The sequence below is a fragment of the Bos grunniens genome, chromosome 27 (assembly GCF_055505025.1).
Source record: "Bos grunniens cultivar Pamir isolate PY7600 chromosome 27, Bosgru_T2T1.0, whole genome shotgun sequence".
NCBI classification, from domain to species: Eukaryota; Metazoa; Chordata; class Mammalia; order Artiodactyla; family Bovidae; genus Bos; species Bos grunniens.
In genome coordinates this window covers 42,766,696-42,780,189 of record NC_141191.1, presented here as the reverse complement: position 1 = coordinate 42,780,189, position 13,494 = coordinate 42,766,696, and the positions used below count along the sequence as shown (strand labels likewise).

The window sequence follows — 13,494 nt, the reverse complement described above, 5'->3', positions numbered from 1 at the left end:
CCCACCATGCCTGCCTTCACCCGCTGTGCAGCCTGCTCTTCCTCTTGAAGCGTGGCTGGACTTGGGTATACCCTTCGCTTGGCCAGTTGAATGCAATGGGCGTGGCAGTCTGGGACTGCCCATGTGGCACCGTAGAAAGCCTGTTAGCTTCCTCCTGGGCCCCTGGGAAAACTGACCCTTGAAACACTTCCTCTCAGAACCTCGTCCTCATTCTCTGAGAAATCCAAAGCACATAGAGTCTCATGGCAGCGGCTGATTGATAACCTCAGCCTGTAGCCAACAGCCAGGGCCAGCCACGTGAGGGAACCATAAGGCTACCCAGTCTGATCAGCCCTCTACTCCCGAGCAGCCTGCATCTGATTGCAAATTCATGACAGCTTCCTGGCTGAGACAAGTCAGCACACAGAATTGTAATGCTTATTAATGAATTGCTGTTTTAAACCACTGTGCTGTGGTTTGTAAAGCAGCAAAAGAGAATTGACAGAGCTTAAAACATTTATGAGAAGCACCAAGTTAATGATTGCATAGAAAATCTATCAGTAGGATGGGTAGGCTTATTATGCTCCAGACAGAAAAATTTTCTGCTTTCCCAAACTCCACCAGAAACTCCCTTCCAGACCCAAGATGCAACCTCCTAACTCTCAGCAACGGAGGTCAGGACGAGACCCTCTAAGTTGGAGCTCGAAGCCGGGACTTCAGTCCCCACACAGGTATACATCTCTAGCCAAGTCATAAATACTACGTGGGATCTACACTCACAGGGGTGACTGAGATGTTTGAGGAACACAGCACCATAAAGGTGATACATGGAACAAACCAGAAAAAATAAAACAAGGAACAGACAAAGCAAGAGCTTAGAGCAAATATAATAACTAACTCAAAAAATATGAGAGGATACTAGAAACATGAAACAAAAATTAGGCAGAGAAGAACCAACTGAAAACATGAAATTGTTGACCCCGGTGGAGGAGGTAAATTTAAAAGACTAGTCAAAGAAAGGGTTACTGACCTGAAATGTTAGGTCAAAACTGCATTCAGAACAAAATGAAGAAAGAGAACTATAAAAAGCCAAACTGATTGTAAACGAGATCCCAAAATAGAGAAAAAATAAAGGAGAAGAAATGTATGAAAAAAATTACTAAACATTTCCAAAATGTGAAGAAAGATGCTGGGCAGAAATTAATAGAACCCATGGGAACAATTAAAAAAACAAGCAAAATACAACATTGTCAGTAAACTGTATCAGTCAGCTCAGTTGCTCAGTCATGGCTGACTCTTTGGGACCCCATGGACTGTAGCACACCAGACCTCCCTGTCTATCACCAACTCCCGCTTACTCTGTCGTCTCCTTCTCCTCCCGCCTTCAATCTTTCCCAGAATCAGGGTCTTTTCCAAGGAGTCAGTTCTTCGCATCAGGTGGCCAAAGTATTGGAGTTTCAGCTTCAGCATCAGTCCTTCCAATGAATATTCAGGATTGATTTCCTTTAGGGTAGACTAGTTGGATCTCCTTGCAGTCCAAGGGACTCTCAAGAGTCTTCTCCAACACCACAGTTCAAAAGCATCATTTCTTCAGTGTTCAGCTTTCTTTATATTCCAACTCTCACATCCATACATGACTACTGGAAAAACCGTAGCTTTGACTAGATGGACTTTTGTTGGCAAAGTAATGTCTCTGCTTTTTTAATATGCTATCTAGGGTGATCATAGCTTTTCTTCCAAGGAGCAAGCGTCTTTTAATTTCATGGCTGCAGTCACCATCTGCAATAATTTTGGAGCCAAAATATAAAGTCTCTCACTGTTTCCACAGTTTCCCCATCTATTTTCCATGAAGTGATGTGACCGGATCCCGTGATCTTAGTTTTCTGAATGCTTTTTCTGAGTTTTAAGTCAACTATATACTTCAGTTAAAAAAAGAAGCAAACAAAACGATTATAACGTTAGGAAGGGCTTCCTAGGTGGTCCTAGTGGTGAAGAGCGCACCTGCCAGGCAGGAGGCGTGAGAGACATGGGTTTGGTCTGTGGGTCGTGAATGTGCCCTGGAGGAGGAAGTGGCAGCCCCTCCCATACTCTTGCCAGGGAAATCCCACGGACAGAGAAGCCTGATGGGCTTCAGTCCATAGGGCCGCAATGTTACTAAAAATAACTGAGAGAGAGAGGTCAGGTGCACAATATCTGCAAGGAACAAAGTCACACTAACAGCAAGTTCTCTGTGGCAACTATTGGATGATAAAAAAGCCAATAGAATTAACTTACCAGAATGGCAAAGGAGCAATACTTTATCTGAGAGTTTATGACCAGACGATTTATCATTTAAATACAAAGATGAAGTAACAAGAAACCATGGTAAATAGAAAAAAATTATATAGAATGTAAAAAATGTCCCACCATATCAAATTATTATGAATATAATTATCATGAATGTGAAGTTTCAACCCACTATTTAAAGAGAGAAGTTTTCAGACTACATTAAAGAGATTTACCAATATGTTGCCCATAAGAGGCATATTTAAACAATAATATTCAGAAGGTTTGGAAACAACATGCTAGAGGATTCAGATGGATAAAGATGAATCTAAAAGAAACTGGCATAGCAATTTTAATATCAGACAATATAGAAATCAAGAGTAAAATCACATAAATAAAAGAGGGATATTAAGAGAAAAAAGCTACAACTGGTATCAATAATCACACTGGGGTAAGGTTAGTCTCTTTAATAAACAATGCTGAGAAAACTGGATATCCACAGGCAAAAGAATGAAATTGGACACTTTGCCTCAAACTACACAAAATCAACTCAAAATAGTCTTAAAACTTAAACATGAGACTTGAACTAAAACTTGTAGAATATAGCAAGAGAAAAATTTCATGATATTGGTTTTGATGACATATTGATGACTACAATATCAAAAGTGTGGGCAACAGAAGCAAAAATAGGCAAATGGGACTTCAACAAACTACAATTTTGCTCAGCAAAGACAGCAATCAACAGAGTGAAAGGGAAAGCCACTGGATGGCAGAAAATATTTGCAAAATTGCTTCTGGAAGGAAAGCTATGACAAACCTAGTTCAGTTCAGTTGCTCAGTTGTGTCCAACTCTTTGTGTCCCCATGGACTGCAGCATGCCAGGCCTCCCTGTCCATCACCAACTCCCAGAGCTTACTCAAACTCATGTCCATCAAGTTGGTGATGCCATCCAATCATCTCATCCTCTGTCATCCCCTTCTCCTCCTGCCTTCAATCTTTCCCAGCATCAGGGTCTTTTCCAATGAGTCAGTTCTTCACATCAAGTGGCCAAAGTATTGGAGTTTCAGCTTCAGCATCAGTCCTTCCAGTGAATATTCAGGACTGCTTTTTTTTAGGTTAGACTGGTTGGATCTCCTTGCAGTCCAAGGCACTCTTGGAGCATTCAGGTATGACCTAAATCAAATCCCTTATGACAAACCTAGTGAGTGAAAGTCACTCAGTCATGTCTGACTCTTTGTGACCCCATGGACTGTACAGTCCATGGAATTCTCCAGGTCAGAATACTGGAGTGGGTAGGCTTTCCCTTCTCCGGGGGATCTTCCCAACCTAGCAATCGAACCCAGGTCTCCTGCATTGCAGGCAGATGACAAACCTAGACAGTGTATTAAAAAGCAAAGACATCACTCTGCCAACAAAGGTCTATATCATCAAAGCTATGGTCTTTCCTGTGGTCATGTATGGATGTGAGAGTTGGACCATAAAGAAGGCAGAGCAGCAAAGAATCGATGCTTTTGAACTGTGGTGCTGGAGAAGATTCTTGAGAGTTCCTTGGACTGCAAGGAGGCCAAGCTAGTCAATCCTCAAGGAAATCAACTCTAAATACTCATTGGAAGGACTGATGCTGGAGTTAAAGTTGCAATATTTTGGCCACCTGATGCCAACAGTCAACTCATTGGAAAAGACCCTTATGCTGGGAAAGATTGAAGGCAGAAGGAGAATAAGGTGACAGAGGATGAGATGGTTTGATGTCATCACCAATTCAATGGACATGAACTTGGGAAAACTCCAGGAGATGGTGAGGGGCAGAGAGTCCTGGCATGCTGCAGTCCATGGAGTCGCAAAGAGCTGGACACGGCTTGACTGAATAACAACAACAATCAGAAAGCAGGCTATTTAAAATCCTAAAAGATGATGCTATTAAAGTGCTACACTCAACATGTCAGCAAATTTGGAAAACTCAGAAGTGGCCACAGGACTGGAAAAGGTCAGTATTCATCCAATTCCCAAGAAGGGCAGCACTAAAGAATGTTCAAACTACTGGACAGTTGAGCTCACTTCCCATGCTAGTAAGATTATGCCCAAAATCCTTCCAGCTGGGCTTCAGCAGTACTTGAATTGAGAACTTCCAGATGTATAAGCTGGGTTTAGAAAAGGCAGAGAAATCAGAATTCAAATTGCTAACATTAAATGCATCATAGAGAAAGAAAAGGAATTCCAGAAAAACATCTGTTTCATTGATTATGCTAAAGTCTTTGACTGTGTGGATCATACCAACTGTTTAAAACTCTTGAAGAGATAGGAATACCAGACTGTCTTCTGAGAAACCTGCATGTGGGTCAAGAAACAACCGTTAGAACATTTTCTGGAACAACTGACTGGTTCAAAATTGGGAAAGGAGTACGAAAAGGCTGTTTATTGTTACCCTGTTTATTTAACTTCCATGCAGAGCACATCATGCAAAATGCCAGGCTGGATGAGTTACAAGCTGGAGTCAAGATTGCTGGGATAAATATCAACAACCTCAGATGTGCAGAGGACACCACTCTCATAGCAGAAAGCTAAAAGGAACTAAAGAGCCTCTTGATGAGGGTGAAGGAGGAAAGTGAAAGAGCTGGCTTAAAACTCGATATTAAAAATAATGAAGATCATGGCATCCAGTTCCATCACTTCATGGCACATAGAAGGTGAAAAGTTGGAAGCAGTGACAGATTTCCTTTTCTTTGGCTCGAAAATCACTGCAGATGGTGACTGCAGCCATGAAATTAGAAGATGATTGTTTCTTGGAAGGAAAGCCATGACAAATCTAGACAGTGTATTAAAAAGCAAAGACATCACTTTGCTGACAAAAGTCCGTATAGTCAGAGCTATGGTCCTTTCAGTAGTCATATACAGATGTGAGAGCTGGATCATAAAGAAGGCAGAGCGCCGAGAAACTGATGCTTTTGAACTGTGGTGCTGGAGGAGACTCTTGAGAGTCCCTTGGACTGCAAGGAGATCCAACCTCAAGGAAATCAATCCTAAACACTCATTGGAAGTATGAGTATTATATATAGTATATATATATATTTTTTTTTATATATATGAGTATATATATACTCATTGTTGAAGCTCCAATATTTTGGCCACCTGATGCCAACAGCCAACTCATTGAAAAGACTGATGCTGGGAAAGATTGAGGGCAGAAGGAGAACAGAATGACAGAGGATGAGATGGTTTGATGACATCACCAATTCGACGGGCATGAACTTGAGCAAACTCTGGGAGATGGTGAGGGACAAGGGAGGCCTGGTGTGCTGCAGTCCGTGGGGTTGCAAAGAGCTAGCCTGACCTGGTGAGTGGAAAACCACAAGAGCAACCTATCAGAAAGTCGCTTAACGTCCTCACACAACTCCAGGGAAGAATATTAACAACCTCATTCTTTCAACATGCAAAGGACTTGAACATATGCTTCTCTAAGGAACACATACAAATGGCCAATATGTTCATGAAAAAATATTCAGCGTCACTAATCATCAGGAAATGCAAGTCACAACCGTGATGAAATATCACCTGACGCATGTTAAGATGGCTATTATTAAAAACAACAAAAGGTAAGCATTCATGAGGATGTGGAAACCAAGGAACACTTGGACACTCTTGGTGGGCATGTAAAACGGAACAGCTGATATGGATAAGAATATAGAAGTTCCCCCCCAAAAAAAAACTAAAAATAGAGCCACCACATTAATTCAGCAATTCCAGTCCTAAGTATTTATCCAAAAGAACTGAAATTAGAGTCTTGAAAACGTGCCTGCACCAATACGTTCATTGCAGCATTATTCATAATAGCCAAGATATGAGAACAACCCAGACAGCTAACGATGGGTGAACGGGTAAAGAAAATGCTTTATACACACAATGGAATGTTATTCAACCTTAGAAAAGAATCTTCTGCAATATGTGACAACATAAATGAACAATTAATTTTATGTGGAGATTCTGCATTAAAGGAAGACCATGATGCCCCACTCCTTAAATGTGAGCTGCCTTTATTGACTTCCTTCCAAAGAGTAAAGTATGGAAAAAGCTGGCAAAGATACCTCTGCGGTGGGGAAACCCAGCAAACACAGCTTCAGCCAGTGATCGTGGTCACTGTCGACACTTAGGAATGGTGTTGATATGAAATGATGGAAGTGTCGCTGTACTCCATAATACGCATAAGCCCTGAATAACGCAGCAAATTCCAATAAGCGGACACCATATAATACATCTGTCCACTTACTCCTCAAAACTCCCAACATTGTCAAAAACAAGGCAAGTCGGGGAAACTGTCACAGTCTAGAGGTGCCTAAAGAGATAAGAGAATAAATGCATTATGGTGTCCTGGATGACATCCCGAAACAGAAAAAAAAAAAAAAAGACCGCAGGTAAAAACTAAGGAAAGCTGAATGTACTATTTGGTTAATAATGATGTAGCAGTATTGTCTCATTAACAGTAACAAACATACCATATTACAGGGGAGGCCATGTGTGGAGGTGTATGAGCACTGCTTTATCCATTGTCCTGTAAATCTAAAGCTATTTCTAAAAGATGAAGTCTACCCGAGAAAACAGCAAATGATAGAATTACTGAGAGAAGCAAAGAAATAAAAAAATTTACTCTGGAAATTTTGACACACTCAAGAAACTGAGAGATCAGGCCAGCAGACGTTAACCAGCAGAAACGTGCACAATGAAAAGAGAATGTGCATTCTTTGATGAGCACTCATGGAATATTCATAAAAGGGCTCATTCGCTAAAGGCTGGCACAGGTCAGGGTCACCTCCAGCCCACTTCCTCCTCATGTATTCTTCTCTTCTGCATGACTTCACCTGGTTCTGGTTTTCTTATATACCAGTCATTTGCTGATGCTGTGCAGGCTGTGTGTGTGTGTGCATGTGTGTGTGTGTGTGTGTGTGTCTCCTAACCTTTAGATCTTGTCTAATGTCTAATAGACATCCTTGAAGTTGTCATGTCCCCAAACCAAACATCTCCTTTTCTCTATTGCCTATAATTGACAACCCCATCCTTCCAACTGTTCAGGCAAAAAGCAAAACAAAGTAAAACATAAAACAAACAGAAACCTCTTTATCATATGCGCCCCTCACAGCACTGTTGGCCCTAACCTCAAATTATCAATGGCATACTAGGCTTTGACAACCAAAGTGGACTTTTTTCTTTCTTTTAACGACCTATTGATCTTGAATCCTGCATTTGTGTCAAGCTTAATTACTATTTCTAGTTGTGTGACTTTGTTGGAATTTTCTGTGTGACCAGTCACGTTGCCTGCAAGCAGAGATAGTTTTGTTATTTTTCTGTTATTATGCCCCCAGACCCTTTTTCTTCTCTTCCTGCACTGCCTTGTTCTTCCAGTAAGGTGTTGAAAAAGTGATGAGAGGGAGCGTCCATATCTTCTCAACTGCCGTAGGGAGAAACATGCACTGTTTTACTAAATGAGGTTAGTTATAGGTTTTATCAGATTAAGAGAGTCCTTCTACTCCTTGTCTCCTGTAAGTTGTTATCCTGCATTAATGTTGAAACATATCCAATGCTCTTTCTACATCCATTGAGATAATCATTTGTATTTTTTTCTGTAGTCTGTTAATAAGGTAAATTACTTTGCTTTTGAATATGGAAGCAGCCTTGCATTCTTGGGATAAACTCAATTGTTAGATATATATTATCATGTTCATAGTTTGTTGGATTTGATCAGATAATATTTTATAGATTTTTGTCTCCTTGTGCATGAAGAATTCAGTTCCTCTTAGTTTTCTCTTCTTATACTGACTTTGCCAGTTTTAGGATGATGGGATGATGATGTGCGTGTGTGTGTGTGTGTGTGTGTGTGTGTTTGTTGCTCAGTTGTGTCCGACTCTGCGACACTGTGGACTATTACCCGCTAGGCTTCTCTGTCTATTGAATTCTCCAGGCAAGAATACTGGAGTGGGTCATTTCCTTCTCCAGAGGGTCTTCCCGACCCAGAGATTGAATCTGGGTCTTCTGCATTGCAGGTGGATTCTTTACTGTCTGAGCCACCAGAGATACTGACCCCATAAAATGAGTTTGGAAGTGTTGGCTTCCTTACTATTTTCTAGAAGAGATTTTGCAGAATTGCAATAATTTTTCTTAAAGTTCTGCTAGAACTCATCTGCCACAAAGAGTTTCTTTGTTGAAAGGTTTAAAAATATGAATTTAATATTTTTATAGGTATGGGCTATTCCAGTTATCTACTTATTTCTTGAGCAAATATTGACATTTTGTGTCTTTCCAATAATGGGCTCATTTCATCTAAGTTTTTGAATTTATGAGCATAGAGTTGTTTACAGTCGTCCCATATCATTCTTTTAATAACCCTGTGAGATCTGTATAATATTCTTTTCATCTTTCATTTTTTTCTTTTTTTTTCTTTTTTAAATTTTATTTTATTTTTAAACTTTACAATATTGTATTAGTTTTGCCAAACATCAAAATGAATCTGCCACAGGTATACCTGTGCTCCCCATCCTGAACCCTCCTCCCTCCTCCCTCCCCATACCCTCCCTCTGGGTCGTCCCAGTTTGTTTCTTCTCTCAGTTTCTTGGTTAGTCTGGCTAGAGATTTATTAATTTTATTGATTTTTTTTAAAAAAAGAAACAACGTACAGTTTCACTGATTTTCTCTATTGCTTTTCTATCTCCAGTTTCACTGATTCCTGCTTTTTATCATTTCCTTCTGTTTGCTTGCTTGGGTTTAATTTAATCTTCATTTCCTAGTCTCTTGAAGAGGAAGATTACTTATTTGTGACATTTATTATCTTTTAATATAAAAAATTACACTATAAAGTTCTCTCTAAGCACTACTTTATTTTTATAAAGTAAGATTTGATATATTTAATATTTATTTTCCATAAGTTAAAGGTATTTTCAATTTTCATAAAATACCATATTTGACTTATGGGTTATGAAGAAATGTCTTTGTTAAATTTTTACATATATTTAAGGATTTTCCAGATATCTTTCTGTTACTGATTCATAGTATAATTGCATTATTATCTAAGAACTTAGTATTGCATGATTCCCTTTAAATTTCTTAAGACATAAAATATGGTCTATCTTGATGAATGGTTCATGCATACTTGACAATAATATACAGTCTGCTATTGTTGGCTTCAGTGTTCTATAAATATCAATTAGATCAAATTGACTTCTAGACTTACTCAGTTCTTACATATTTTAGTGATTTTCTGTCTACTTGTTCTGTCAATTACTGAGGGTTACCGTTTCTAATTATTATTGTAAGTTTGTGTCTTTGTACTTTCAAATCTACATGTTTTTGCTTCATACATTGGTAACTGTTGTTAGTTGAAATTCTGTTGCATGCGCTAATATAGAATTGTATGTTTCATAGAAAATTGACCTTTTTATAATACTTAATGATTGTCCTGGATTTTGGAGTACAGTTTGTTTGATACTAACATAGCCACTTCAATTTTCATTTGATTAGTGTCTGCGTTGTTTATCTTTCCTCATTGTTTTACTTTTAACCTATTTATATTTTTATATTTAAAGTGAGTTACTTGCAGACAGCATATAGTTGGAACTTTCCTTTTAACCCAGTCTGACAACCTCTTAATTTATATGTTCAAACCAATCATATTTACTGTAATCATTGATATTATCAAGTTAAAACATATCTTCTTGATATTTGCTATCAATTTGGTCCATCTGCTATTCTCCTCTATTTTTCTTCCCATTCTTGGCTAATTAAACATTTATTATTATTGTATGTTATTCCAAATCTTGACTTATTATTTATACCTCTTTTTAAAATCTTTTAGTGGTTGCCGTAGAGTTTATAGGATATAACTTTAATCAGAGTCTACCATCAAATAGCACTACTAATATTTAGTTAAGGACTTTAATATTTAGTTAAGGACTTTAAGAAACTTAAACAGCAGACTCTCAATTCCTCTTTCTCACACTTTGACTTGTTGATGTTGCGCAGTTTAATCTTTGCTGCCAACATACAGCACAATGCCACCATTTTTGCTCTAAGCGATATTTATCTTTTAGATCATCAAAAAATAAGAAAAAAAATTGTATTTTACTTTCATTTATTCCAGTTCTAGTTCTATTTGTTTCTTTACATAGATCCAGATTTTTATTGACTTCATATTTCTTCTAACTAAAGCTTCTCCTTTATCATTTCTTTTAGTGTTGTTTGTTATTAATGAATTCTTTCAGTATTTGTTTGTCTGAGAAAGTATTTCTCCTTCATTTCTTTTCTACTTCATTAAAAATATTTTTTCACTGCATACAGGTCCTGTGTAAACTTTTTTCTTAGTAAATAAACCATTTTTTCAGTACCCTAAAAATACCCCTCTGTTATGTTTTGGTTTGCATGGTTTTCTGAATCCCCATCTGTGGTCTTTATGTGTAATTTCCCCCCAAGGCTATATCAAGTTCTTCTCTTTATCTTTTGTCTTCAGAAGTTTGACAAATATTCTTACATGTGATTTTTACATATTTATTTTGCTTGACATTCTCTAATCCTCCTTGATCTGTGTCTTAGCCTCAGTTATTCTAGAATGTTTATAAGCCATTATTTAAATTTATTCATTTATTTATTGGTTGTACCATGCATCCTGTGAGACCCTAGTTCCCTGACTAGGGATTGAACCTGGGTCCTTAGCTGTCAAAAAGTGCTGAGTCCTAACCACTGGACTCACAGGGAATTTCCAAAGCCACTATTTAAAAAAAAAAAAAAAATGCTCCATTATTTCTGCCTTAAATTTGTTCGATTATTGAACTATTTGATATCATTCCACACTTCTTGAATTCCCTGTCCTATTTTTTGATTATATATTTTATTGAAGTGCAGTTCATTTACAGTGTTATGTTAATTTCTACAGTACAGCAAAGTGATACAGTTATACTCGTATATGTAACATTCTCAATCTATGCACGTTAGCCTGGTGCTCTGACCCCGTGTCAGTCCGAGGCAGGGCCTGTGTCTCTTGCTCTCGGGTTTGACTCTCCCAGTGCTCCCCTCCATCCCTCAGCTGTAGTCCTGCGTCCAGCACACGTTCCTCGTCCTTCCCCAAGGAGAGAGGTTTTATCTTTCCCTTCCCCCTTCCCGGGCTGCAATAGGCTTAGAGCCCTGCCCTCAGGGTGAAAGTGTTGAGTGTCCTTCACTACAGAGGTTATTGACTTATTCCTCCCCCCACCCCGCCACCCCGTAGGAGAGACAGGGGGAAGATTTGGGGTTAGATGTGAGCTTCTGCAGTGATGCTATTTGACGATCCTCAGCCTGCATGGTGAAGGACACTTTGTTGGGACTCTCACTGGTCATTTTTCTGAGCGCATGATGGAGTCTGTGGCGGAGAGCTTGAAAAGGAAGCTTGAAACTTCCTATGTCCTCAATGGCTCCGCAATCTCTCACCAGCCCCTATTCAGCCTCCACCAGTTCATTAACTATTCTTACCTGTGTCAGGCTGCATCTGCTGCAGGTGAGCGAGTGTGCAAGTCCCATCTCTTCCTACAGGCATCTGTGTCCTTAGATTTTAGCTGATTGGTTTCTAGCAGCGTCTGCTTTCTGATGTGTTCAAGGAAAGTCGCCAACCTGCAGCTTGTCTGGCTTGTCTTCATTATTGTGCTCAAAACTTGGGAGTACCCCTCTCCCCAGATTTCTGCATTCCAAGTGGAAACTAGATGTTTGTTGACTCTTTCAAGATAGTTTCTAAAATGAGATTCAGACTGGGAAAGTAGAATTTTCAGCTGTTGAATGACTAGCTTCTACAGAGCTAGAAGCTTAGTGCTACTAGCAATTTTTTTTTTTAAACCAAGGTTTGCCCACAGGCAAGAGTTCTTCTTTTGCCCTTCAAACGTAAAAGGTTGTAAGATATATTCCATTGCTCGATGACAAGACAAAGTAAGACTAACTGACACTTTTCTTTGGCACAGGAAAGCAGAGAAAAAGTCCTTGAAGAAATGAATACCTGTCTTTATCTAAAGAGATGTCAAAGGTTGCAGTTCCTCTGATTTTGCCTTGCACCCACTTTTATGCACATTGTCTTGGATGAGCCAATCACATCAAAGTTACTATTGAGTATTGTTAAAGTTTATGTTGATTTCACAGGGGAGGAAGAGAGGGTTTCCTTGCACATCACAACTGTATTTATACTACGTTGCTCCAAGTCTTCATACATCCATTAGACGGATTAGACGGCTGTCTTCACGGTTCCTCCTGTTTCCTGCACTTCTTAAAAACAACCTTAAGGCACTTGCCTGGTGATCCAGCGGCTAAGACTCTGTGCTCCCAATGCAGGGGACCTTGGTTCAATCCCTGTTTTGGGAACTAGGTTCCATATACAGCAACTAAGACCCAGAACAGCCAAATGAATAAATGTATTCTTTAAATGTTAGGCTATTCCCTATTTGGTGGAACAAATCTGCTCTGCTCTCAGATGTGTTAAGTCCCACTGACCACTGTGCTCAAGGAGCAGAAAGCCCCTTAGCAAAAAAAAAAAAAAAAAAAAAGGCACATAAGAATATAAACAACATTTCCTAAATATAGAATGTAGAGCAATAAAAAGCTTCTGTTCATTAAATTTATTAGAAGGTCTTTCACATAATGGAAGCTATTTTAAAAAAGAAGAAAATGCTGTTAACTTTCAGAATCTGTGCCTGACCTTTGGAAATGGTACTATCAACAGGCTGATTTTACTTTCATTAAAAAAAATGTTTTTAACAAAGAGCTATCCTAGTACTTTGTTGAGTTAATTGCCTTTATTTCATGCTAAACCGAATTCTTAAGTTTGAAATAAAGTGAGCAATAGAGTTAAGAAAAAAAAAATGCTCCTTAATTGTATTTTCCTCTCCCTACTTCTTAGAAGATATTTAAGATATTTTGTTGACATGTATTGCCCCTAGTATGCCTTTTGGATCTTTCCTCGACTTTAATTTAATAAAGCATCTTTTTCCAAATACACACAGTATTTTTCCCAAGAATAATTCTGGGAAGTAATTTTATCCATGTTATTAGATATGCCACAATAAATAGGAATTATAGAAGAAAGAAAATTGACCTCTTCTATTTTGGGGGTTTCCAAAGACACTGCAGATGGTGACTGTAGCCATGAAATTAAAAGACACTTACTCCTTGGAAGGAAAGTTATGGTCAACCTAGATAACATATTAAAAAGCAGAGACATTACTTTGCCAACAAAGGTTCGTCTAGTCAAGGCTATGGTTT

General features: G+C 38.7%; 1 long non-coding RNA gene across 1 annotated transcript in view; it reads left to right on the top strand.

The window, feature by feature from the left end:
- The window catches only part of LOC147343885 (uncharacterized), a 54,748-nt gene extending 41,740 nt beyond the window's left edge, over window positions 1–13,008 (top strand). The window contains exons 2-3 of the long non-coding RNA XR_015156388.1: window positions 12,204–12,265; window positions 12,379–13,008. This is a non-coding gene — a long non-coding RNA (uncharacterized LOC147343885). The remainder of the gene's footprint in view (window positions 1–12,203; window positions 12,266–12,378) is intronic.
- Window positions 13,009–13,494: the final 486 nt, after the last annotated feature.